Below are 25,666 nucleotides of genomic sequence, written 5' to 3' on the forward strand. Positions count from 1 at the left end.
TTGACCGCGTGGAGTGGACCTTTCTGTTTCGGGTCATGGAAAAAATGGGCCTGGGCGGTGAGTTCCTCAAAATGGTGCAAGCCAATTATCAGGCACCAGTAACACGCGTGGCGGTAAATGGAACTATGTCACGTCCTATAAAGCTGGGCAGGGGAATGAAACAAGGACGTCCGCTTTCCCCATTGCTGTATGCGATCTATCTGGAACCCCTCATACAGGCCATACGTGAAGCAGATAAGATACAGGGCATTCCATTCAGGGAACAGCAACACAAGGTCGCTGCATTTGCCGATGACATGCTGCTTACAATGACCAGCCCCCTAGAATCCATTAGAACCAGCAGTCGGGCCTGCAAATTAACATTGGCAAGTCGGAATTGATGAGTCTTACTCTTGGGACGGGGACCGCAACACATTGAGAGCGGCAACAGTTTGTGTGGAGCCTGAGAAGGAATGGGGGGAGCGCTTTCTGGGTGGTACGCAGCCAACTACCCTCCCCTATTGAAGGGAATAAAGCAGGATTTCCACAAATGGAGGAACCTTCGGATCTCGTGTATGGGAAGGCTGGCGGCAGTAAAAATTGTCACATTGCCACGCATGTTATACTTACTCCAGGCAATCCCACAGGTGGTACCGGCAAGCTTCTTCAAGTAGCTGCGGACTCTAACCAGTGAATTCGTCTGGGAGGGCAAGAGGGCGAGGATCAACAGGCATCTACTTTTGGCCCTCCATGAGGGAGGGGGCTCGTCCTTCCTAACTTCCAGCAGTACTACGAGGCCACACAATTGAGGGTGATCATGGAATGGCTCCAGGGGGGGAGGGGAAACAGTGGGTCAGGATGGATCAGGCAGTGACAAAGCACGAACTGAAGGAAGTGCTGTGGCTGCCGAAGCAGCACGGACCGAAACATATGTACGAGAGTGCCATCACAAAACTGGTGGCAGATAACTGGGACAGGCTAGTAGAAACCCAGGGAATTACATCTTTCCTGTCCCCCTTCACACCCATCTTCAAGAACAGGGATTTCTCGCCTGGGACGGAAAGGGTTGCCTTTAGGCAATGGCGAGAGGGAGGATGCAGGAAACTACGGGACATTTTCCAGGGGGAGGAGGTCCTTACATTCACAGAGTGCAAAGGTGAATTTGCAGTGGGAGAAGGGGAGAGCCTCCGATATGCCCAACTAAGACACTGTGTACTGCGGCCACCAGAAGAGTAACCCCGTTCGAGAAGTTCTTGCTGTCAAATGATGGGGCTAAGAAACTGATCTCCAATCTGTACAAGATACTGGATGATACCACTCCTAGACAACACTGGCCTTACATGCATAGTTGGGAGCAGATACTGGGGAGGGACATAGAAAAAGAGGAATGGAGGACAACGTGGACAAAGATTCCTAGGTTAGCAAGAGCTTCCCAGCTGCAAGAGGTGTGGTACAAAATATTGTATGGATGGCACTATACGCCTGCCCGTCTCCATAGAATATATCTGGAAGTATCAGGGGATGCTGGAGGGGGTGCGGGAAAGAGGGAATGACGGAACATATCTGGTGGAGATGCCCAAAGATCGAGCCCTTCTAAAGGGAGCTACAGCTGGCCATGAATGGTAATGTTCATAATTTTGCCAAAGACTGGGGAGACACTCTGGCTTTTCTCAAAGATTATTTTCGGGCCATCTGGTGTCCCCATCGCCTCGGACTCCTGGACCTGCAGTAAATAACATAGAACTGCACAAAATAGAGTGGATCAGGGAAAGACTTGTGATTGCCTCCAAGAGGGGGATAGAGGGGGTGGGGGGCAGTTTGCGGGATTGTATAATATGTTGTAAACTTAATAAAAAGAAGTTTAAAAAAAATATTTCCAAAATCAGCCTGGGGGGGGGGGATGATTTTGGGAGGCAACTCTATTATGTTGTATTTGTATTTTATTTATTTGTATAGCGCAAACCAGGCCCGGAGGCAACCGGGCGCATATCTTCAAAACAGTAGTTACATCAACATGAAGGTCATTACAGTGAAACATTAAGTACAAGGCATAGGAGTACAGGAATACAGTCACAGTGCAAATTAGTCAGGCATACAAAAGTCATGGTACTTATGTTTGGATTTTTCAAGATGACCATTGGTCATCAGAGGTGGCTAGCCAGAGTTTAGCTTTGTGTTTGAATAGGTTCAGTGATGATAGATTTCTAATAGTGAGTGGCACTGTGTTCCAAAGTTTGGCAGCCAGGACTGGGAAGCTAACCCCTCCAGCTGTTTGGAGCTTGAATCTAGGGATCGTGAGGCTCTGGCTATGGGCAGACCTGAGTGACCGAGGTGGGACATATTGCGTGAACCGCGAGGCTAGGTATATGGGGGCCTGGTTATTCATGCATCTGTAAGTCAAGGCGAGAGATTTTAGTTAAATCCTTTGGGCGACTGAAAGCCAGTGAAGGTTCTTCCTGGTTTCAGTGATGTGTGCTGATCTAGGGATGTTGAGGGCTGCGCGAATGGCGTTGTTTTGAGTGATCTGGAGTTTATGGAGGTTGCACTGGTTGGTACCTTGGTACAGTAGTCAAGTTGGGACATCACCAATGTCCTGGCAAGGGTGATGCAATTCTGGGTAGAGAGGAATGGGCGACAGGCTGTGATCAACTTGCATGTGTAGGCCGATGCAGCAGCGACAGCGTTGGTCTGTCTGTGGAGGGAGAGTGTAGAATCTAAGTAGATCCCAAGGTTTTTTGTGTCTTTGGATACTTTTATAGAATTACCATCAATATTGAAGGAACTGAACAAAGGATTCAACTTCTTGAGTCTTTGTTGTGTGCCTAGGATGAGGAGCTCTGTCTTGTCATCATTAAGACAGAGCTCATGTTGTGCCATCCAGGCTCGGATAACTTGGTAAATGTTGTTTAAAGATTTAGAGTCTACAGAGTAATCGCCAGTGATGGGGATGAGTATCTGGGTGTCATCAGCATAATTACTGTACGTGACACCCAGATAGTCAAGCACATCAAACAAAGGTTTAGTTAACACATTGTAGAGAGTGGGGGATACACAAGATCCTTGAGGGACCGCGCACGGGACAGGTGCTGGGTCTGCAGAGGATGTTGGGGAAAATACTCTCATGTGTCTATTATCTAGGAATGACCTACTCCAATTGGTGGCATTATCAGAAAAGTGGGCTGCCGTTTTCAGATGTTGACAAAGGATTTGGTGATTGACCAAATCGAATGCGGCAGATAAATCCAGTACTAATAGTAGTGCCAATTTGCCATTATCTTTTAGATCCTCAATTTGGGTTTTGAGGTATAAGAGGGCTGTTTCAGTCCTGTGGTTGGGTCTGAAGCCGGATTGTCTAGTGCCTAGAAGATTGTTTGTTTCCAGATAGTTCTGTATCTGTAAGTAGGCTGCTCTGTCTAATATTTTTAGGAGAAACGGGACCGTAGTGATGGGCCTGTAGTTGGTTGGAATCTCTGGATCTAGGGTCGGTTTTTTTAGGAGAGGGATGACCCAGACATCCTTCAGATTGTTAGGGGCCACTCCCGTTTGAAATGAGGAATTGATGAAGGTAGTTATGAAAGGAGCGAGGTCGTGGGCCGATTCCTTAATGATCGGTGCCGGACAGGAGTCACCTTGACAGTTGGAAGGTTTTAAGTTACAAATGATTTTTTCAACCTCTGGGATGGTAAGCGGCGTAAAACTAAATGGCAAGTGAGAGACTGAGGTGTTTGTTTTAGGAGGCAAGGTTTTAGTAAGGAGGGTGTGAGAAGGGTGTTTTGTTTGGCATTCATTTTGGATTGCAGAGTAGTTATTTTGTTGAGAAGTGAATTTTGAATGTTATTGCACCAGGTGCTGTCTTTAATGCAAGAATCGGGGACGGGAGAAGGGGATTCTAATTCTTTGAGGATTTTAAATAACTCCTTTGTGTTGGATTCGGCTTGAGATATGCGTTGGTTACAAGTCTCTTTTTTGGCTTGTAGGATGGCTTCCTTGTACTTAAGTGAGGTGATGAGAAGGGAGTCTTTGTTAGCCGTGCTAGGAAGACTTTTCCAGAGTGCTTCGACCTTGCACTTTTCTTTGCGCAGAACTCTAAACTGCGGGGTGAACCAAGAGTTCAGATGGGATCGTTGTTTGGCTTTGTGTATGTTAAGCGGGGCTATGGTCTCGATGGCTTTGAGGCATGCATGATTGAAGGTGTCCATTAGGACGGTAGGGTCCTTGTTCTGCACGGCGCATTTGTTCAAGATAGGGAGAATGAGAGGGAGCAGTTTATCCCTGGTAAGGTCCTTTTTGTTCCTGGAGGGTATAGCAGGGGCTATGGTGTGTTTGGGCTGAGTGTTGGTAGCTGGCAGGTGGAAAGTAATGATGTGATGGTCAGACCAAGCACACGCAGAGTTAGAGCTGATCGTGGTATTATAATTTAGGTTGGATATCCAATCGAGCGTTCTACCCTTATTATGGGTGGGTTCAAGAATGCGTTGATGGAATCCTAGGTTGGCGAGGGTGGTGGCAACTTCGGTGGCCATATGGTCCTTGGGGTCGGTAAGGCCAAGGTTGAGTTCACCTAGTAGCAATACCTGAGAGTTAGGCTTCGTGTTGGTAGACAGGATAGATGTAATATCGTCAGTGAATGAGCCAAGTGGACATGGAGGTCTGTATATGAGGTGTAGTGTTGCTTTGTTAGTCGGTGAGAGGGATAGTTTCACTGATAGGGATTCTGCAGAGCTGAGTTGGGAATTGGGAGTCGTTTTCAGGTAGTACTGAATAGTACTCGTGTTGAACAGGTAAGACACATACGTCAGCCAAACCAAATCAAGGTAAGGTCGAAGAGCGGCAAGGCTTAGCGGGGTCATTAGGAGTGATCCGGTCTGGAAAAAATGCATGGCACCTACCAGCAGAAAAATCACTGAAGCACCGGCACCGTTATCAGTGGGGGGGGATCTGGGGGATCTGATTTAGTGTCATAAACGCAGGTCACCCAGGGCGATGCGGCAAGTGATAAAATTATCACAAGATGGCCGCGCCCTGCTGCCTGATTTTGCTTGTGTTCAAGAGACGAAAGCTCGGGTAAGGTGCATAGGAAATGTTTGTACGATCGATCGAATTATGGTTAAAAGCACATGGCTGACCCATAGGGACAATAACATTTTCTGACCGAACCATTCCTTTAATTCCATTTCAACAGAGAAGCATATAAATACAATTATGTAAAAATTGCATATGCAATTAAATCAATAAAACATGTTTTGAAAATTATGTTTTAGGCATTTCGTTTACACACAAAGCAGATACAACTTCTAGTGAAATATTTTCACACTGACACTTATAAAACAGACATATACATTCACTGTTAGGAGAAAAAAAATAGCATTTGATTCCATGACCAGTGAAACACATTTAACTACTCAGATGAATAAACCTAGAAAGAACTTTTCAGAATAATTACCATACAGCTTCCCTCATGTTAAGGAGTTTTACTAAGGTCCACCTGTGGTAGTGTTAGGGAGATTTATCAGTGTTATGCTTAATCCCCTCTCCTAGTGAGCCCTCCGCCCCCCACAGTACCTTTGGCTGGACATCTGGACCTTTTTCTTTCTATCCTGAATGAGGGGAGCCTTTTTCACCTCATTCATTCTTATGTGCTCTGACTTTTGGAACCCTGTGTTGCTTTCCTCCATATCTCTTTAAAGGCATGTGTGTTTAACTTTTGAAGCACACAGCACCCTCTGTGGAGTGTTGCTGGGGACCCTTTGGGTTCTCCTTTGCGATCCGTTCCCCATCATTGAAAACTACTGTTCTTAAGGATAGAGTGATACTTGGTTTTGTTCCTAAAATGTTATCCTATGAGAGATTAGCACTTACCCTCCTGTGATTTTCTAGTCACAGTGACAATTCTAAAGTTATGGCTGATGGCAATGGACGTGTTCTACCAACTATTGTGCTATTTATTTCCGCAGACTGTATTCACAGACCCGGTTGTGCACAATAGGGTCACCTGTGTTGTAACATGGTGGCTTATTTCTTTTTTTGCCATTTCTCATGTGGTTGTACTTGGTTAACCCTTTTTCTACCATTCTGGGGCGGGGGGATGTGTGTGTGTGTGTGTGTGTGTGTGTGATATAAGGTGTTTGGGTGACCAGCCATACCTCTGGCCCAGGCTTGAAAGCTTGTGTCCTATTAGGGAGTCCTTCACAAGGTCCCTATAACTTGTGTTATTTTGCTAGGCATTTTTATGACTAACAATTGTAATCGCAAGCAACTACAATTGGAGCAGTCACCTATGAAAGGTATTGTGAATAATTCCTGTGTGTATTGCTTAGTCTAAAAGAGTATTTACTGACCTGGCTTGTGCAAATAAAATAAATATATTTTAATATAACTTTCAGTGTGTAAGAGTTTCTTCGGACCATTGAATTTACTGAGTTCAGTGTACTTACCTACAGCTCACATCCACCTCATAAAATGAGCCTGGCAGCTCTGCCATTCTACCTAAGATCCTTTGGGGAGTACAGACATATACTAAGAGTTGGGGACTGGTATGCCGAGGGATAGTTTTATAGAGTCTTACCTCCAAGTAGACTTTAGGAAAACCTCCCTAACAGGTAGGACTGTAGAAGACTAACTCTTAGCAGTACAAGGCTCCAACTCTTAGGTTTGGCTTAAACTACCCAAAAGGTTTGGTAGCAACGGACGAGCAGCCTTGCTTAGTCTAGGAGGAAGAAGGGCTTTAGTTGAACACATAGTACTTAGAGCATACAATCAATTCAAGGAAACACACACTGTAATTATATACAAACATGCTTATTTATTATATATACTAAGAATGTTAAATTCAAAATAATTCAGGGAAATAAAACAGTTCACACAGACAGCTATTTATACTGGATATTTGCTGTTGCAATACTCATTTCAAACAGTAGACCTTAGGTGTTAAACAGGTAAATTCAAGAGTAGTGGTAAATTAGCAAGCCATACAACTGTGGGCAAGCCTTATCTTTAGAAGTCCAACTCTATCTGGGGAATGAGTGTCTTAAAAGTCAGATGGGGCACTGGGGGACCAGTAACCCCTGGGTGGCAAAATAAAGGAAGGCAGATGCAGCCAAAGTTGTCAAATGCATAGATGATGCTTTTCTAGAAAGTAAGGAATTTCAATTCAAAGGATTCAGGGGGACTAGATAGGCCACCTGAAGGATTTCAGGCCCTAGGACAAATGTCCTTAGGAAAGAGTGAACATGGTTAGTTTATCCACCCCAACGTGACTCATGAAGCTCAGGAGGAGCAAACAACAACTGCCCAAAGAAGTACCCAGGGGTGAGACAGTACCTTCTATGTTTAGGAAGAACAAGTTACTTACCAACTGGTAACGTTCTTTCGACTGGATGTTCCTCCAAAGTATTCCTCATCTTAGATGTATTCCATCCAGCTTCAGCTGCTTTGGACATTTTTTTCCCCTCGGCAGAGGGCGCCGTGCGTCGATGTCGTCGAGTCGAGGTCCCTCAGAGGCCTCTGTCGAGGGTGATGTCATCGGGTGTACAAGTAGCACGCGTGGCACCCGTTGGCCTCAGTTCTATTTTTCCTCCTCTTGCTTTGTTGTATGGATAGTGTAGATAGCCAGGTGTTGACCTTGCAAGAGTTGAAGTGGCAAAAACCTGGAAAATCTAGAGGGGTAGGATGGGAGGGCGATGAGGAATACATTGGAGGAGCATCCAGTCGAAAGAACGTTACCAGTTGGTAAGTAACTTTTTCTTCGAATGGATTGTGTCCTTCAACGTATTCCTCATCTTAGATAGACTCCCAAAGCAGTGTAGAAAGCTCTCTGGAGGAGGGAGTAGATTTTTAATATTATTATTATATGGCCGAATATAGCACTGCTTTACCGAAAGCAAGCTCTTTAGACTGGGAAGCGTCCAGACTATAGAATATAGAAAAAGTCTGCAGCGATGACCAAGTTACTGCTTCACAAATAGATTTTATGGGAACACCTCTTTGAAGGGCTGTGGAAGAGACTATGCCTCTGGTGGAATGGGCCCTTAAGCCTTCTGGTGGGTCTTTGACCGCCAATCTGTAGCATTCTGAAATGCAAAGCACAATCCAACGTGATATGGTTTGTTTTGACAATGATTGACCCAATTTCCTTCCGGTGTAGCCAATGAAAAGTTGACTATCCACTCTAAGCTTGAAAAGCCTAGACATGTAAAAGCTTAGAGCTCTTCTCGGATCCAGTCTATGTAATCTTTCCTCCTCCTTACTGGGATGAGGTGGAGGGAAGAATGCCGGCAGAATAATTTTCTGATTTAAATGGAAATCAGACACTACTTTAGGCAAAAACGAGGGTTTAACCCTCAATACCACTCTGTCCCTGTGGAACACAGTATAGGGTGGCCCATAAGACAGTGCCTGCAATTCGCTCACTCTTCTTGCAAAGCAATCAGGAAAGCTGTTTTCAATGTTAACAAACTCAATGGACAAGTGTGCAAGGGTTCAAAAGGGGCACACATTCAAAACTTTAAAACCCGGTTAAGGTCCCAAACTGGGACTTGGAAAGGGTAAGGTGGGAACACATTAGTGAGTCCCTTTAAGAATTGTGTCATCATAGGAATTTTAAAGTATGAACATTCTTCTGAAGAGCGCTTGAAAATGGAAAGCGCTGCAAGAAAACCTTTTACGGTCCCAACATTTAGGCCTCTATGTGCCAGGGGCAAGAGAAAGGACAAGACTTCTGGAATAGAACATAGAAAAGGACTAATATTCTTTTCTCTGCACCAGTTGCAAAACTTTCTGCAACGGCTATGGTATAGAGATTTTGTTGCTGGCCTTCTTGCCGAAAGCAACACCTCCATGACGTCATCTGGAAGGTCCCAATCCTTGTATCTCAGCCTTTCAGACACCAAGCATGAAGGTTGAGAGTCTTGACCCCTGGGTGGAGAACCTGGCACCCATTTAAGAGAGAAAAGATCCTCTCTCTGAGGAAGACTTAACAGAGGACAGATGGACATGTCTAGAAAGTTCGGGTACCATGTTCTCTTGGCCCAATCTGGGGCAATTAGGATCATGCAGTTTTCAAACTGTCTCAATCTCCCTATGACCTGAGGAATGACGGAATCGGAGGGAACGCGTATAATAGTGGGAAGTTCCACTCAACCACGAACACGTCGCCTAGGGCTCCTCTCGGGAGAAAATTCCCTTGAGCAATACTTTTCGCACTCCCGGTTCATTCCGGTCGCAAATAGGTCTGCTTGAGGGGTTCCCCCAAAGGGCGAAGATCTCTTGAAGGACTTCCTGAGCCAGTTCCCACTCGTGGGGCACCGTGCTGTGCCTGCTCAGAGCGTCCGCCGTTATATTCTCCTCCCCGGCTAGATGAACTGCCGTTAAGGAGATTCCTTCTTGAATTGCCCAATACCAGAGCCGCAGTGCCTCTCCGCACCGAGGTAGTGACCCTACACCTCTTTTATTTAGATAATGCATGGCCACTGTGTTGTCCGTCATTATCAGGAAATGTTTTCCTCTGACAGATGGCAGAAAAGCCTTCAGCGCTAGTCTGATTGCTCTCAGTCTAAAAGATTGATGTGTAGTTTGGACTCCGATGGAGACCAATGACCGCTGATTGTCAGATCGTTGGCATGAGCTCCCCACTCCATGAGTGAGGCGTCCGTCACTACTGTAATCTCCAGCCATGGTTTCCAAAAAGGTTCTCCTTTTGTTCTCTGTACAAGTCCACCACAGAAGATCCTGCCGAACCTTGTTCGGAATCTGAAGAAGATCCATCATTTGACCTGAGAACTGGGACCATTGAGTCTTTAGAGCCCATTGAAGGGATCTCATCCTCAGGCATGCCTCTGACACTAGGAAGATGCAGAATGCCATGAGGCTGAGCAATCTTAAGAAGTCGCAGGCCTGGAGATTTGGGGCATTTTGGAATTTGGAAACCATCTGAAGAATGTCTTGAGCCCTTGGCTTGGGAGGCAAGCTCTTTCCCAAGGATGTGTCTAATGCAGCCCCTATGTACTGGAGCTGTTGGGAAGGTGTCATTTGTGACTTCTTGAAATTGAGGGAGTAGCCCAGTCTGTGGAGGAAGTGGCAGGTGACTTTCAGATGATCCAAGGTTTGTTCGGCAGAACGTGATCAACCAATCGTCTAGTTATGGGTAGATGTGAATCCCCCCTCTCCTGAGGTGTGCTGCTACCATTACCATTAATTTGGTGAAGACCCTCGGGCGGAGGTCAACCCGAATGGCAGGACTCTAAACTGATAGTGTGAGTCGTCAACTACGAACCTCAGGTATTTTCTGTGCTTGAGATGAATTGACACATGAAAATAAGCATCCTGGAGGTCCAATGATACCAACCAATCTTGAAGTTGAAGGGCCTGAAGGATCTGAGAAAGAGTGGCCATCTTGAACTTGTCCTTCCTGAGGAGCTAGTTCAAGCCTCTTAAATCCAAGATGGGTCCCCTCTCTGCTACATGTACTGGTTCTATAGCACCTTTCTCCAGCAGGGTTAAGACTTCTTGCTGTAGGAGCGGGTCTGGAAACTTCAAAGAGCGTCTCACTGGTGGATTGCTTTGAGGTTGCGTTAGAAAAGGAAGGCAGTAACCTTGGGTTTTTATTTCTAGAGCCAACCATCTATAGTAATGGCTTGCCATTCTTGCAGATGCTGTGACAGCCTGCCTCCCACAGGTGTCTTGTGATGCAAGTCCTCAAAGTGGTTTTGTGGCGGTTGCTGCGGCCGTTGATGGTAAAGAGGCTGCATCTGGGGCTGGCTCTGCACATTTTCCTCGTCCACCACAAGTGGCCTTTTTCTGGCCTCTTTGACAGGCCATTCCTCTCGCCTTTCCATATGAGGAGTAGTAACGATAGGATCGTCCCCTCCAAGATTGTCCTGATGCACGAAAAGGCTGAGGTTGCCTAATAGCAGCTCCTAAAGACTTGGCAGCCGCTTTTGAGGTGTGCAACCTCTCTAGGCTCTCGTCAGCCTTGTTGCCAAAAAGGTGAGACCCGTCAAAGGTCATGTTCAGAAGACGGTTTTGCACGTCTGGTGCGAAACCCGACTTCTGTAACCACGCAAATCTGCGCATTACTGTGCTAGTGCCCATGGACCTGCTCACACTATCTGCAGTGTCCAATCCAGACTGAAGATATTCCTGGAGGGCCTCCGTTCCATCGTTAACAATGGCTCGGAATCCTTCCCCTTCATCCCCTTATGGTATGTGGTCCGCCGCCATTGCAATGCACTCCCACAGAGTGTACGAAAATTTTGCCAAGGCACATGTGGAGTTGGCCGATTTTAACGCCATACTCCCAGCTGAAAATACCTAGCATGCCCAACCATCCACACGCTTATCGTCCCTATCCAGAGGGATACAAGGGTACGCCACCTTACTTGAAGCTGTGGCTGTCTGGATTACCAGACTCTCGGGAGTAGGGTGCTTAGACAGATAGCCGGGGTGTCATGAACTTCCCCCCATTTCACCTGAGTCCTCTTCTTGCAGGATTCCGCTGAGATATTCTTCTTGCGCACGGATCAGGTGTTGTACAAGCCTGCACAAGTCTCTTCTGACTCCAGCGTGCGTTCAGCGTTCCAGGATACTCGGAGGTTCGGGACGTCCAGGAAGGGAGGAAGCGCGCACAAAGGGGTACGTGGAATCCAGGAACAGGGTGAAAGGAGAAGATGGAAGGAATGGGAATAAGGATCCAGGAACTTAGGATACAGGAATAGTTCGCCAAGCTACGAAGCACACGTCTAGTCACTACCTGATGATCGCGTTGAGACGCGCGGGGCCGCGAGGGCATGGGCAATTTGTAGGACGTACTACGTCCGCCGTGAAGGTTGGCATGAGGCGTGTCACGCGAGACGGCCATGTTGGAAGTATCAATGAATGCAAGCCCCGCTGCGATAAGGACCAGGAAGTCCAGAAGGGGCGCATTCTGTGATTCATGACAGCATGCCTCCTCCGAAAACCTGTTCCACCAGGTTTGCCCGGGTGTATGAGATGATATCTTCTGAGTAGTCGAGGGGTATTCAGATTTGATATCGGTTCCCAGGTTCTTTCACTTGGGGGGGGGGGGTATCCTTTCCACTTGACCAGATATTGAAGTTGTCCCCGTCTATACCTGGAATCGCATATTCTTGATACCTCATATTCCAGTTGGTTGTCCACTAGCACAGGATTGGGTCTGCAGGATTTCCGGAAAGATTGGATGTAAGGTTTCAGTAAGGAAGTGTGGAAAACTGGATGAATCTTCTTCCAGGAATCAGGTAAGTTGAGCCGGAAGGAGACTGGGTTTATGATCTCCTTTATGGAAAAAGGACCATAGTAACGGGGGGCTAGTTTGTTTGGTCGTAAATGGCGAGGTAGTAGTTTCAAAGACAACCAGACCTGATCACCGATGGTATAAGAAGGACCTGGTCGTCGTTTGGTGTCCGCGAAATGTTTAGCGTGAGTCCGGGCCTTTTGTAGATGTTCTTTGGCATCCTTGTGAACATTGATGAGAGTTTCAATCCAGCAATCAACTGTTGGTACAGGTGTGGGTTGTGGTAGAATGGAAGGTAGGACTAAAGGGTGGAAACCTTGGCTGCAATAAAAAGGGCTGGTCTTGAGTGCCGAATGATCAGAGTTGTTGTAAGCGAATTCAGCCACAGGTATAAGGAGCGACCAGTCATCTTGCACCTTGGTAGCGAAACAACAAAGGTACTGTTCCAGGGTCGACAGAGATGTTTCCAAAATTGAGAGATGTATTGAGGACCTCTATCAGATATGATCTTGGAAGGGAGTCCATGAAGACGAAATATATGCTCCAGGAAAATGCCAGCGAGTTCTGAGGAGGAGGGCAATTTGTGCAATGGTGTGAAATGGGCCAGGTGAGTAAACAAATCTATGGTAACCATGATCGTCGTATAGCCCCTAGACGGCGGTAATTCCACAATAAAGCCTGTAGCTATGCACTCCCAGGGTCTAGAGGGTAGTGTAGGTTACAGTAGGAGACCTGCCGGTTTCTTATTGTCATGTTTGTTTTGATTGCAGACTGCACAGACTTGAATGTAGCGTTGGATGTCAGTTTTCATCCTGGGCCTCTGTCTCTGTATGAGATGAAGAGCATTGGTGACACCACGATTTCCGGAATGTTGAGTGTCATGGCAGAGGTTAATAATCCTTAGTTGTAGTCTCTGTGTGGGAATGACCAGGGCCTTGGACTTGAACAAATATCCATCTCTAGAATTAAGTTTCCATCGGTTCTTTCCTGTGAATTCTTTCCAGATTTCAGAAGACTGGGTTTGCGTTCTAATCTTTTCCAAGAGACTGACTGCTTGGGCTACAAAAATTGTGTGGGGAAACATTCTTGGATAAGCCCGATCTTCAGGAGTTTCATAGTCAGGACGCAGAGATAGGGCATCTGCGATTATGTTCTGTGATCCGGGAACATGATGGATGTGGAACTGGTACTGAGCGTAGAAAAAGGCCTAACGGCTTGTCGGCTATTTCTACATTCCATAGATTGCAGCACTTGAAGATTTCGATGGCCCGTACGGACCTGGACAGGATGTTTAGCACCCAGAAGTAGATGCCGCCATTCAGTGAAGGCTTAGCAGATCGCCAACAGTTCCTTTTCTAAGACGGAGTAATGGGTCTCACTAGAAGTCAGGGTTCGTGAGAGATAGGCAATAGGGTGTTCTAATTTATCTTCGAGTTCCTGCTTTAAAACTGCTCCTATGGCGTAGTTAGAGGCATCCGTCTCCATTAGGAATGGTCGAATATCGGGTTGAGCAAGGATAGGAGCTTGTGTAAATTCCGTCTTCAATCGTTGAAATGCTTGATCTTGGACTGAAGTGCAGAGAAAGGGCGTATCTTTCTTCAATAAGGTGATAATCGGTTGAACTATCTCAGAAAAAGATGGTATGAATTTCCGATAGAAATTGGCAAACCCCAGGAATGATTGAATTTGTTTCACAGAAGTGGGGGCAGGCCAAGATAGTATGGCTTTTACCTTTGAGTGGTCCATTCCAATTCCTTCTGAACTAAGGACGAATCCTAGATAATGAACAGAAGTGACATGAAAAAGGCATTTCTCGGCTTTATCCAGGAGTTTATGTTCACGTAGTTGTAGAACTGCCTTCACATGCTCTTTGTGTTTTTGAGAGTCCTTGGAGTATATCAAGATATCGTCCAGGTAAATGATGACGAAGAGAAACAGCATGTCAGAAAACACCCTATCCATGAAGTGTTCATCTTGGTTAAAATTACGTACTATTTGCTCTAGTCGCTGCTCATAGTCTCTGTATTTTTCTTTTTTAACTCTGTGTTTGCGAGTGAAATCGTTTGTGATACTCGAAATTCCTGATGCGATTGTTCATTGTGTAATTCTTTCAAAAAATGCCACAAATTGGGGTTATTTGTGTTAAAAGATTTATTAATACGGCTGTGCCATCCTTCCAGTGAATTGTTTGTCGCCCTTCCAAGGTGGCTTTGTAGCAATTCCATAAGTTTATACTGTATTTTGGCCTTCTTCTGGTGCCATTCCTAGTTAATTGTCCAATCCATGTATTCTCCATGTAATCTAACACGTCCAAATTTTCTTGCTCATGATTTTTAAAATAGTAATTGTCTATTAAATGTTCGTAGAAATTTATAACCTGATCTTCTTTCATAAATGGTAATTTCAAATAGTTTTTTAATGTTATGTTGGAAAGTGCTGTTGTCTGTGTATTTTGTACTTAGTCTGAGTTTCTGCAGTTTTTTTCATATTGACTGAGTAAAATGAAAAAAGCACCCTTGTATGCTAGAATCAGTGTATATAGTAGAAAATGCCTTGATCTGTGCTAATTCAAAATCCATGATTATGTTTTTGGGTTTCGAATCTGGTACAGTGTCCATGATTTTGTTCAACACGATTATGTATGTTTCTTCATTTTTTTTGGGCATTAAAACATAAACAAGTGGAATGAGTTTGTTATTTATCGTTCCACGTATCGAATAAAATTGTTGGAAGGGTTGTGGGCATGCTTTGAAGGTTGCGTCACTTTGCCATTGGGCACTTTCACTTAGATGCTTGAAATTGGTCGCAGTTGAAAATATCAATATTTTTTAGTCTCTTACTTCAATGGTAGCATGGTGGAAATGTTCTCCATTAGCTGTCAGTCTAAACACTTCTGGTATGGTGATGTCATTGTATGTTGTAGGTGCTGGTGGCAGATTTTCCTTTTGCTGTTTCTTGCGGTTTACTGTTCGTTGCATCTGTTTTTCACTAGGCATCTGCGCTGATATGTGCGAAGGTAACGTGTCACATACCGTTGATATTACCAAACCGCTTGCCTGACCGGGGTTTTCTATTGCCTTTCTTTTTAGTCCGTGGAGAGTTTTTTTAATTACTATACTTGTCTTGTCCGGCAGATGGTTGTGTTCTCCCTTTATTTTTGTATTGGAACACTCAACTATAACTCGTGCTGCACATTTTGTTCATCCATATTCAATGCACTTCAGTACGTGCATTCATTTTTTTTCCAATTCCTTATTATAAATGTATCCTTTCAAAACCAGCTGTTTTCCTCCTTTTTGCGAGGTTATGTATTCAACTGTTTGTCATCTTCAATCTAAAATAATGGAAAAAAATGTTTTACTATGTTTGTCATACACTAATAATAATATATTTTTCGAATTAAATATCTAGTTACATATTTTTTATGTTTATATTACCTGATTGTTTGTCTGATGTAGCCGAATCGAATCCACTGTAGTTCGCTCTGACTCTGGTTCTGTCAGGTAATGACAGTTGTCCACAACCGTCATCTGTTCCTTGGTGTTTAGGCAAGGTTCTTTACTCGTGAGTGTCACCTATTGGTTTAATCCTTACTACTCCAGTAGAACACTCTTTTGTAACAGAATCGCAAGACATAACAAGTTGCTTTAATGCAGCATTCTCTGCTTTTAAATTCTGTACCTCGGTCGTTAGTTCTTGCATGCCGCGCATGAGATCCTGAACAGCCTTTTCCATATTGGTTTCACTGTCGGTCGTATGGCGTCTCAAACTGTCATGAACCCCCCCCCCCGTCTCAGCAGAGTCCGCTTCTTGTAGGATTCCGCAGGGATATTCTTCTTGCGCACGGATCGGGTTTTGTACAAGCCCGCACAAGTCTCTTCTGACTCCAGCGTGCGTTCAGCGTTCCAGGATACTCGGAGGTTCAGGACGTCCAGGAAGGGAGGAAGCGCGCACAAAGGGGTACGTGGAATCCAGGAACAGGGTGAAAGGAGAAGGTGGAAGGAATGGGAATAAGGATCCAGGAACTTAGGATAGAGGAATAGTTCGCCAAGCTACGAAGCACACGTCTAGTCACTACCTGATGATAACGTTGAGACGGGTGGGGCCGCGAGGGTGTGGCCAATTTATAGGACGTACTACGTCCGCCGTGAAGGCTGGCGCGAGGCGTGTCACACGAGACGGCCATGTTGGAAGTATCAATGAATTCAAGCCCCGCTGCGATAAGGACCAGGAAGTCCAGAAGGGGCGCATTCTGTGATTCACGACACAGGGTAGCTACTGGAAGGGCGGTATTTTGAAGTAAGGGACTTATTCACCGGAGGGATAGAGTCCGGGGTCTCCCAATTTTTGGCCACCCTATTTTTTAAGGCTACATGGAAGGGTAAGATCGGATCTTCGGTGGGACCATGATCCAATATATTGGTCAGATCATCCAGGATGAACTGAGTTGGTGGTCTAGCCCATCGTAAGTATTCAACCACCTTTGTCATTAGTTGTCGGTATGAGGCACTGGCATGTTCCCCTGGTTTTGGCCTGCCAATCGGTTTCAGGTGAAGTATCAATTCCACTTGCATTATGCAAGGTTTCCACAAGATCCCTCACCCTGCTTTCCTCAGAAATCAGGCATTCTGGGGTGCCATATTCAGGTCCAAAAGGAACATTTTCCTCATCGGACCTCTCCTGTTCTTCAAAAATTGAAGTTAAGGATTTGAAAAATTATTTCCTTGGAAGAGGTTTAAAAACCTTTTCTGGGAGAAGTGGGAGAGGTGTATCAGTGGAACCTGAAGGCATTACAGCCTTCTCTTTTGCTGTTATTTTGACAGCTTCTGGCTGAGTTGGAGCCTTTGGAATATTTGGCGCTGAGGGCTTCGGCGTCAACGTCGACAAAGGCGTCGATGGCGCCGACGAAATAGTGGTTGTCGACGGAGCTGGCTTCGAAGCCGTCGAGGCGCTCTTCGAAGACTTACCCTTCGAGGTGTGTCGGGTTCCAGACCGTTTTAGAATGACACAATGTTATTCAATGCAGGTAAAACCCTATTGGTAAGCAGTTAAGCAATGATAAAACAGTACCAACACATTACTTTTTAGAAGGGTGCAACGCCATTCAAAGTTAGCAAAGCAACGTATAGACTTTTTAGAAGGGCAGAATGTAACTCAAAGGTAAGCATAAACTTAATGACATGTAACTTTCTTTCACTGAGATACAGTTATCACCCTAATTCTTCCAGCAAGTAAGTACTTTTACACCTGGTTATACTTTTCAAGACAGAAGCCTTTTCTTATCCAGCCCTTCCATACTCTATAGCATGAGTTCTCACATAAGTGGGACACAAGTGGTCTAGTTGCCAGCTGTAGGCAGGTTGAGTTAGCTTTCAGTTGCAGGAAAGTCAACGTTCCGTAGGAGATCTTCAACAAGCAAGTATTCACATTGAGTTAGTTAAAGGGTCCAGGGACTTCAGAGAAGGCTCCCTATATGTGTTCCATTGGTATGGGCCAACTCCCAACCACACGGATCATCCGCTCAGCCACACAGGATGCACACAAGACTTAAGGTAAGTATTACCCACGCCCACACAGTACCTTAGGAGAAAAGAAGAGCTTCAGAGTGGATGCCTTCAGGATGCAGCAGCACAGGACCCGGTCCCTGGATTCTTGGTCTGGAGACCAAAGAACTGGACACTGGATGGCAACTTGCAGCAGCGGTCGTGAGAGAAGATTCTCGCGGCTCTGTGTATTTGGCGGCTTTTCACAGCAGCCATATGAAGACCGAATATTGCCGGTCGGATTCTCTTCACTCTCTCGGTCCTGCACTCTGGTGAGGGGACTTCAAGGAATCGAATTGTGTCTCTGGAGAGCCAGGAGGAGACCACCGAAAGTTCAGACGGATTCTGTTTTCGAAGACCATGCACTGCACAATGGCTTGAGGACCCAGGGTATTGGGGTATTGCAGCCCAGCAAGGTCGCAGCACGTCATGGGATGGCTCAAAATGCTGGTCTTCTTGAGACTAGTGGATCTCACCAGCCTCTGGATAGGAGTCGTCGCGTTCGGGTCCCCCAGGTTGATTGGAAGGAAGGGTAATATCAGGCTCTGGTTACACAGCAGGCATTGGAAATTGCTACAGAGGTATTTTCTTCATCTTCCTCTTCAGTTTCAGCTCTAGTGGTTGACTTGTCCACAGCTTCCAGGTTCAGAGTATTTATCAGGAACTACAGCACAACTTCTGCCACCGGACCTTGCAGTTTAAGGAAAAGGGGGGGGTCTGGCTGTCCAATAAGGACCGCCAACCCCCCCCCCATAGGGACTCGGTTCCTTTCAGGCAAGGTAAAAGAAAGAGCTGCAGAGTTTTGGACTCCTCCCTCGCTTCCTGCCTTCTCAGACACTCTGGAGCCTGGGCAGGGAATACAAAGGATTTCCGGTAAAGACAAAACTTCCACTCAGGGCGTTCCCACCTAGAATGGCAGAGGAAGACCTCAGAAACAAGCAAATGAGAAATAGTGAAAAAAGAATAAGCCCACCATGGTGGCACTTCTGTGCATTACCGGGGTTGATTTAACAGCATGCCAGTAAGAAGACTAAAAAGTCACTAAGGTAAACCCACTGCCATCAGACATTCAAGTAAACTTTCAATTGTAACAAAAATGTTACAGGTAAGTAGGAAAGGGAATACATTGTATCCCCCCAGCACTCCACATAAGGTGAGGTGTGCTGCCTCACTATATAAAATGTAAAGGGGATGAAAATCCCTCCTTACCCCTTCGGAAAAGTAGTTTACCCAAGTACATTAAAGAGAAATGATAGGGGAGGCCCAAAGGGGCAACCCAGCTTAAACTAGAACTCCAACCATACACTATGGAGAGACATAAAAAGGTCACCCATAAAGAGTAAAACACTAGGTGAGGGGGGAAAAAGATTCCCTTTCACCTAGGGATGAGGGAAAATAATCTCCAAGTCCAAGCAAAAAGTTCTGGGGTTGACAGAGGTCAGGAAGATTTATCACAAACATGAAAATCTTACCCAACAGCGGGTCCATCAGGTAATACAACAGCAGTTCCAGTTCGTGCATCTGGCCTTGGTGGCTGGATGAAGAACATTTGGCGGGGGAAGACGGTCAGACTCCATCACAGGGATGCCCAGCAGGCAATCTCCGTGGCACTTGGTTGTGGATGCTCGACACAGACATTCGAGCAGCAACGCTCGTCACCCGGCAGATTTTCTTCATTCACTTGGTGCTCGACTCTTCTGAGTGGACTTCTACGATCGGGATGGAGTTTCTGTAGGCCCAGACAGATGCCCACAGGTTTGCAGCCAGAACCAGGCTCGACGAGACGATGCACCGATGCAGTGCCAGAGGCCCATGGGTGTTTGGGTATTGCAGACCTGGAAGGTTGCAGCACTTCGTGGGATGGCTCAAACTGTAGCTGGTCTCGGAGCTGGTTAGGCCCACCAGTCCAAGGGAGGAAGTCGTCCGGGCTGATTCTTTCCTGTTGTACAGAACAGAGGGCTGGAACAGCAGCGGTCACTCAGTCGGCTTGGCGATTGCTGGCGGTAGCTGTAGACGTCCTCCTCTTTCTTATTTTTCGGAGTGGATCTTCCAGTGGTCGACTGTGGCTTCAGCATCACCTTGCCTTTTATACAGCAACCCAGCCAATCAGTATGCATCACATTAAAAGGTTTTGAATTGGGCTCTGCCCACCTACTTCCTGCCGCCCCCATAAGCAGCTGGCCACGCGCATTTGCCACAGTGCTTGCTGAGTGCAGTTACCTGCAGGAAGGACTCCTACTGTTGGCCAGTACGTCAGTGAAGAAGCTTTAACTTTCCTACTCCGTTACACTGTACGACCATTGTTCTACAACCTCTCTTATGTTTTATAGCTTCAACAAGCATTGCTTGTGGATATTGTGGATTTGAAAGCTATGGACATTCAATTGACTTATTTTTTTTTTATTTGGCTCTGTTCACCTACATCCTGCCGCCCTCATAAGCAGCTGGCAACATGCATTTGCGCGCGTGCATTTGCCAGAGTGCTTGCTGAGTGTAGTTAGGCAGTTTGGCTGGGTGGCGAGGAGGCGGCGAGTACCCCTCCAACAAGACACATCCTTTTTTACCTGCTGTACTACTATAGACTGCAACTGTGCCTTATATACTGGACACGATTTTGAAATAATTTGTGTGCTTTGAAAGCTAATATGAGTTACACTTATACCCTAAAAATTGCCATGCCGACTTCAGTTTCTACTAACTTGAAACACAAGCTTTCCAAACTGTCTGCCCTGCAGTTAACTTCTCGCGCTCACAGACATACCCTTGTTCAAAATGCGGATATACGCGAATTTTCTAAACCTTAAAGTCCAACTTAGTCTGTTCAATTAACAGCCGCTTTGTACGACGTAACACCAATACCTGCAGACACTGCTGTTGAAATTCCTGATGCAGTGTTAATCAACTTTGCAGATTTAGCTCTAGTTGAGTCTGACTTGGCCACTCTTTTACCTATGCCCACCCTTCCCATTTGCACCTCCCATATACTGTTGTGTGCTGATATATCAAACAACAATGCAATTACAATCACTGCTGAAATTAATCCTGTGATGGATGCTCATCTGCAGGTGCAATCCACACCAACCTGTTTGAGCAACACCGATTGCACTGCACAATGAGACAGTCCAGCCATAGCAATCAATGCAAATCGTGAATGCCACTCTCATGTGCGGAGTAGCAATTCCCCTCTTAATGATTCTACAGCATATGCATCAGCTGGAGACAATTGTGTTGACCCACACAGAAATAAGTACATCCATGAAGTTGAGTACACATCCCCAGGCACGAACAACGATGTCCAGGGAGGAGCACACATTGACATGCACAAATCTGATCAACAGACCGCAAACACTGCCCCTCACCCAAAACAATCACCATCTTCATTGTCGCAATCTCCAATTATGTTTTTGAAATTCCTCTTCAGCTTCACCCCCCCCATATGTTTTGTTTGCGAATACCATACCTTGCAGAGAGTCTTTTCCCAGTCAAGCACCCTCCCCTCTGATTGAAGTCACTTTAGGTGCTATGAACATGGCGCTCGCATCTCTAACCTTAAATGTAGTGCGGCTGACTCTCCAAAATCCTGAACATTATCATTGCTGCACCAAACCATCTAATTTAATCTGCATCTGCTGTGAACCCTAGTGACTGCAGAAGCCCTCGACCCCCTGTCCATACAAAGTCCATACGCACCGCACTGGACACATCTCTGATATTGATTCAAATTTCTCGACCCTCCAGGCTCCCCACTTATTAGCTACATGTGACGCCACGCACCCTGGTGAAGAACTATCTTCGCAAGAAAGGATGGAATCTTGCACCCAAAGCATTAGTTAGACACTGGCGTTGCCTACACCTGCTCCTCTCAAGAAACCTGTCCCATCCAACATCAACACCCATACTACTTGCCTGACAAACTATTATATTTTCTAATAACAAGACCCAACTATCTAACCATCAAATCCCAAAGAAGCCCAAGATTAAAAAAATCTCTGCCAAAGTCGGCACAGGGTAGCTGTCATAAATTGCTAACTTGAATAGTGACATCACAACTCAAACTCTCAGTTGCAAATGTATTACCACAACAATTCCCTTCTCGCAAGCTGCTGTTTACAGACAGGATAATACCATTGATACTGTGGATATTCTTGGATGTGATTCTGATGGTAATCCCAACTCTGATGATAATCATCAGACTTGGTCTCATGCCTACACCCTAGTTCACTTACCTACCCCACATTTCTGACCCTTTGCAGCGGTGAGCTAAAACTGTCCAACGCATGATCTCTGGTAATGCTGCCCCCAAATTAAAGTTCAATTTGTTAAGCGAGCCCATTAAACAACCCAAAGAATTCATCCATCCTGGCCAGAGTGGTGATCCAATAAGGCCATCGGTTAGAGATGCCACGACCAAACAAAACCATGATTTGGTGTCCCATAGAAATGTCCACTCTCTTATACTCCACTGCAGAGGGGGTTGCTTCCAAACGTTCACTTTGAATTCGAGCAGCATTCTCACGATATTCGCTGACACAATCCCTGGAAGATCTCTGCTCATCAGACATATCACTAGCCAAGTTTTTACACAACCAAGACCTTACATGTCTTGCCTCAGGAGGATAGCTCAGGGGCAATGCGCTTGTGTTGGAAGCAAGACGACGCTGAGCAACACAGGTTCGATCCCCAGGTCCGCACCAAGAAACCTCTGAGTATTATAAAGTGTTTTATAAAAAACCCATTACAGTTACACAGGCTAGACTATGGATTAAATCGGGCATAGTCAAATACCCTATGGAAGGCAAAATCAGAGTTGTATTACCTGGAATTCATTCTCCGTCAAGATGATATGCGTGGTGAAACCTTGGTTAACGGACCACTCCCCTCTGAGACCTGCACCCAGTGCAATTTCTTCACACAAACCGCAGTTAAAAATTACTTGCACTCGGGGAGCCTTTGGTCACGTGCGAGAGGCTATTGTTATAGCACAACTCTGAGCCTCTGAAGGCTGGGAGCGAGCCCATCCACAAACTGAGAGAAAGGTGGTCTGTGCATAACTCACTCACTCCTTCAAATACAATTGCACGCATGTTAGCCAGATGGAATACAATGGGGTTCAAACATCTTTTATATTTAGAACACAACTCGGTAAATAATGTTGACATCATACTGCTTCAAGAGACCTGGCACACTTCACCTCCAATCTGGCATGGATATACGCTATCCTTACTTCCAGCCAAAGTCTTGCATCGAGGCCGCCCCTCAGCTGGTCTCTTAGTAGCAGTCAAAATCTGTTCACATCTCTGGCCGGAACCACGGGCCACACCTAACACCTACACGCAACTAGTTAAAAATGTAATCTCCAGCAGGAAATCTTGCTACTTTGAACATATATTGGAACCATAATGGCATATTACATGCATTACTCACCGTAATAGCATTTCTGATGATTGTATCTGCTTAGATTCACATGCTGTGCATATGGTCCGACATCCAGTGGTAACCGCAGAGTATTGCATCTGGTCTTTCGGGGACCGAAAGGCACGTCGGCATAGGCGTGTCTGTAACACTATCCCTATCGTGACGTGTAGTGTACCCAAAATCCCTCACACGCCGAGGTCCCTCCGATTGTATTTTATCTGCCATGAGGGAGCCCAAGGCTATTGTGAGTGAGTACATGAATAGAGAAAGTAGTAAGGTGTCTATGTTCCTTCCACCCCAAGCGGGGAGGTAGGGAGGGTGCATGTGAAAGCAGATACAATCATCAGAAATGCTATTACGGTGAGTAATGCATGTCTTCTGATGCTTGTTAATCTGCTTAGAATCACATGCTGTGCATAGACTAGCGTGCAGTACCTGGAGTTGGAGGTGGGTTGTGAGAAGGAACAGTAAAGAAAAGATGTCTTAATACTGCTTGTCCCACCTGAGAATCAGACCTAGAATGGGTGTTTAGGCAATAGTGTTTTGTAAAGGTGTGTACAGAAATCCAGGTTGCCGCTTTGGAAATGGACTCTAGGGGAACATTTGCAATGAATGTTATGGAAGCCCCAGTGCACAGAGTAGAGTGTGCTCTAGGCCTGAAGGGCAGTTCTCTCTTAGCAAGAGCGTAACATAGCGTGAAGCATTTGACAATCCACCTTGAGATAGCTGATTTAGAGACAGGATCCCCTTCTCTATCAGCTGCCACCAAAATGAAAAATCGGTTTGTTTTTCTCAGTGGTTTCGTTCTTTCCAGATAGAACATGACTACCCTGCGCACATTAGTGTGAGTAGGCTTCTTTCGGCCATGCTACTGGGATTCTGGAAAAAGGTAAGTAGTTTGATCGATTGGTTCACATGGAACTTCGAGATGAATTTAGGCGCAAATCTGGGATGAGTGCGCAGAACTACCTTATCCCTGTGGACTGTGACAAAAGGGTCTAGAACAGAAAGGGCCTGTAGTTCGCTAACCCTTCTAATAGAAGTGATAGATACTAGGAAGGCCGTCTTATAAGTAAGGTCTTTTAGACTTGCTTTATGCATTGGCTCAAAGGGAGAACCCATGAGTCTGGTTAAAACCACATTTAGATCCCATCCAGGAGCTGGATGAGAAATGGGGGGGACGATTCCTCTTAACCCCTTCCATAAAAGCTTTAATCACCGATATTTTCCACCACAACACTTTTTGTTGTGACGTGGTGTAGCCTGACAGAGCAGCAAGATGAACTTTTAGGGAATTGAAGACCAACCCTGAGCCAATGGGTTAGGTACAGCACAATGTGTGTGGGTGAGCAATCGGTGGGATTGACACCCTTGGTATTACACCAGATGACAAAACGTTTCCATTTGCTGGAGTAGCAATAGAGGGTGTTAGGTTTCCTAGCTTCCCTGAAAATGTGCATGCATCTCTGAGGGAGCTGAAGGTGTCCAAACTCTATGACCTCAGGAGCCAGGCTGCTAAATTCAGAGTTTGTGGGCATAGGTGTAGAGTCCCCCCCTGTCCTGAGACAACATGTTGTACGGGTAGGGTCGTTTTATTGGTGGGGAGAGGGACATTTCCATTAGATGAGCGAACCAGGGTTGGCTGGCCCACATGGGGGCTATCAATATCATGGTACTGGTTTCTGGTGCATCTTGTGCACTATCTTGTTGAGTAGGGGAGTCGGGGGGGGGGGGCGTAGACACATTTTCCGAACCATGTTATCTGTTAGGCAGAAACCTGTGCAGTTCCCTTAGGGACCACTGCAAAAGATTTAAGACTACAGGTGTTTGGCAGTAAACCCACTTGGTAGCAGTCTGTACCACACAGATTCACTTGGTAGCTGTGGCTGAGCAGTCAGACTTCCCTCAAGAAGAGTTAGGCAGTATATAGAGAATACAAGATAGGTACAGAAATACAGTAGCACAAGCAAACACTGACCAGAGCTTGGGTGTAAGAGTATACACTTATTTAGTTAACACACTAGCACTAAATTGATAAGATAAGTTCAAAACACAATCACTATTATCATATGTACATCCCTGATTACTTGTTGGACAAGTCTTAGTTAACACCACTTATTTCCAGACAGAGGTGTCCAACAAGTTAAATAAAAAGGGAGGGAAAAACAGAATTATGGAAGCATACACACTAAACACTTTTTAAAGAGCCATAGCAAGTTTTAGGAAGGCACAGTCTACTGGTGAGCAAGGAAGTTTAGGCGCCAGACCCACTTTCAAGGGAGCCGGACGGAAGATGCCCAAGATCAGACCGTTACACAGAGTCTTCGAAGTTTGTGGAGGTAGTTTCGAAAAAGGTTTAGTTCAGTGTAGAAAAGTTAGCTAAGGTGTCCCAGGCTAACTCAGGTTCGAGAGACGAGGATTTAATAAACCCTGTTCAAACGGTTGCAAGGGAAGCCAGGCAGAACACGGTACCTTAAATGGA

The 25,666-nt window shown here is 45.7% G+C and overlaps 1 protein-coding gene across 6 annotated transcripts in view; it reads right to left on the reverse strand.

Moving 5' to 3' along the window:
* Positions 1 to 25,666, reverse strand: part of CABIN1 (calcineurin binding protein 1) — a 1,968,820-nt gene that overhangs the window by 1,541,575 nt on the left and 401,579 nt on the right. The gene's annotated exons all lie outside the window — the stretch shown is intronic.

The sequence above is a fragment of the Ambystoma mexicanum genome, chromosome 10, assembly GCF_040938575.1.
Source record: "Ambystoma mexicanum isolate Mex_15411 chromosome 10, UKY_AmexF1_1, whole genome shotgun sequence".
Lineage (NCBI taxonomy): Eukaryota > Metazoa > Chordata > Amphibia > Caudata > Ambystomatidae > Ambystoma > Ambystoma mexicanum.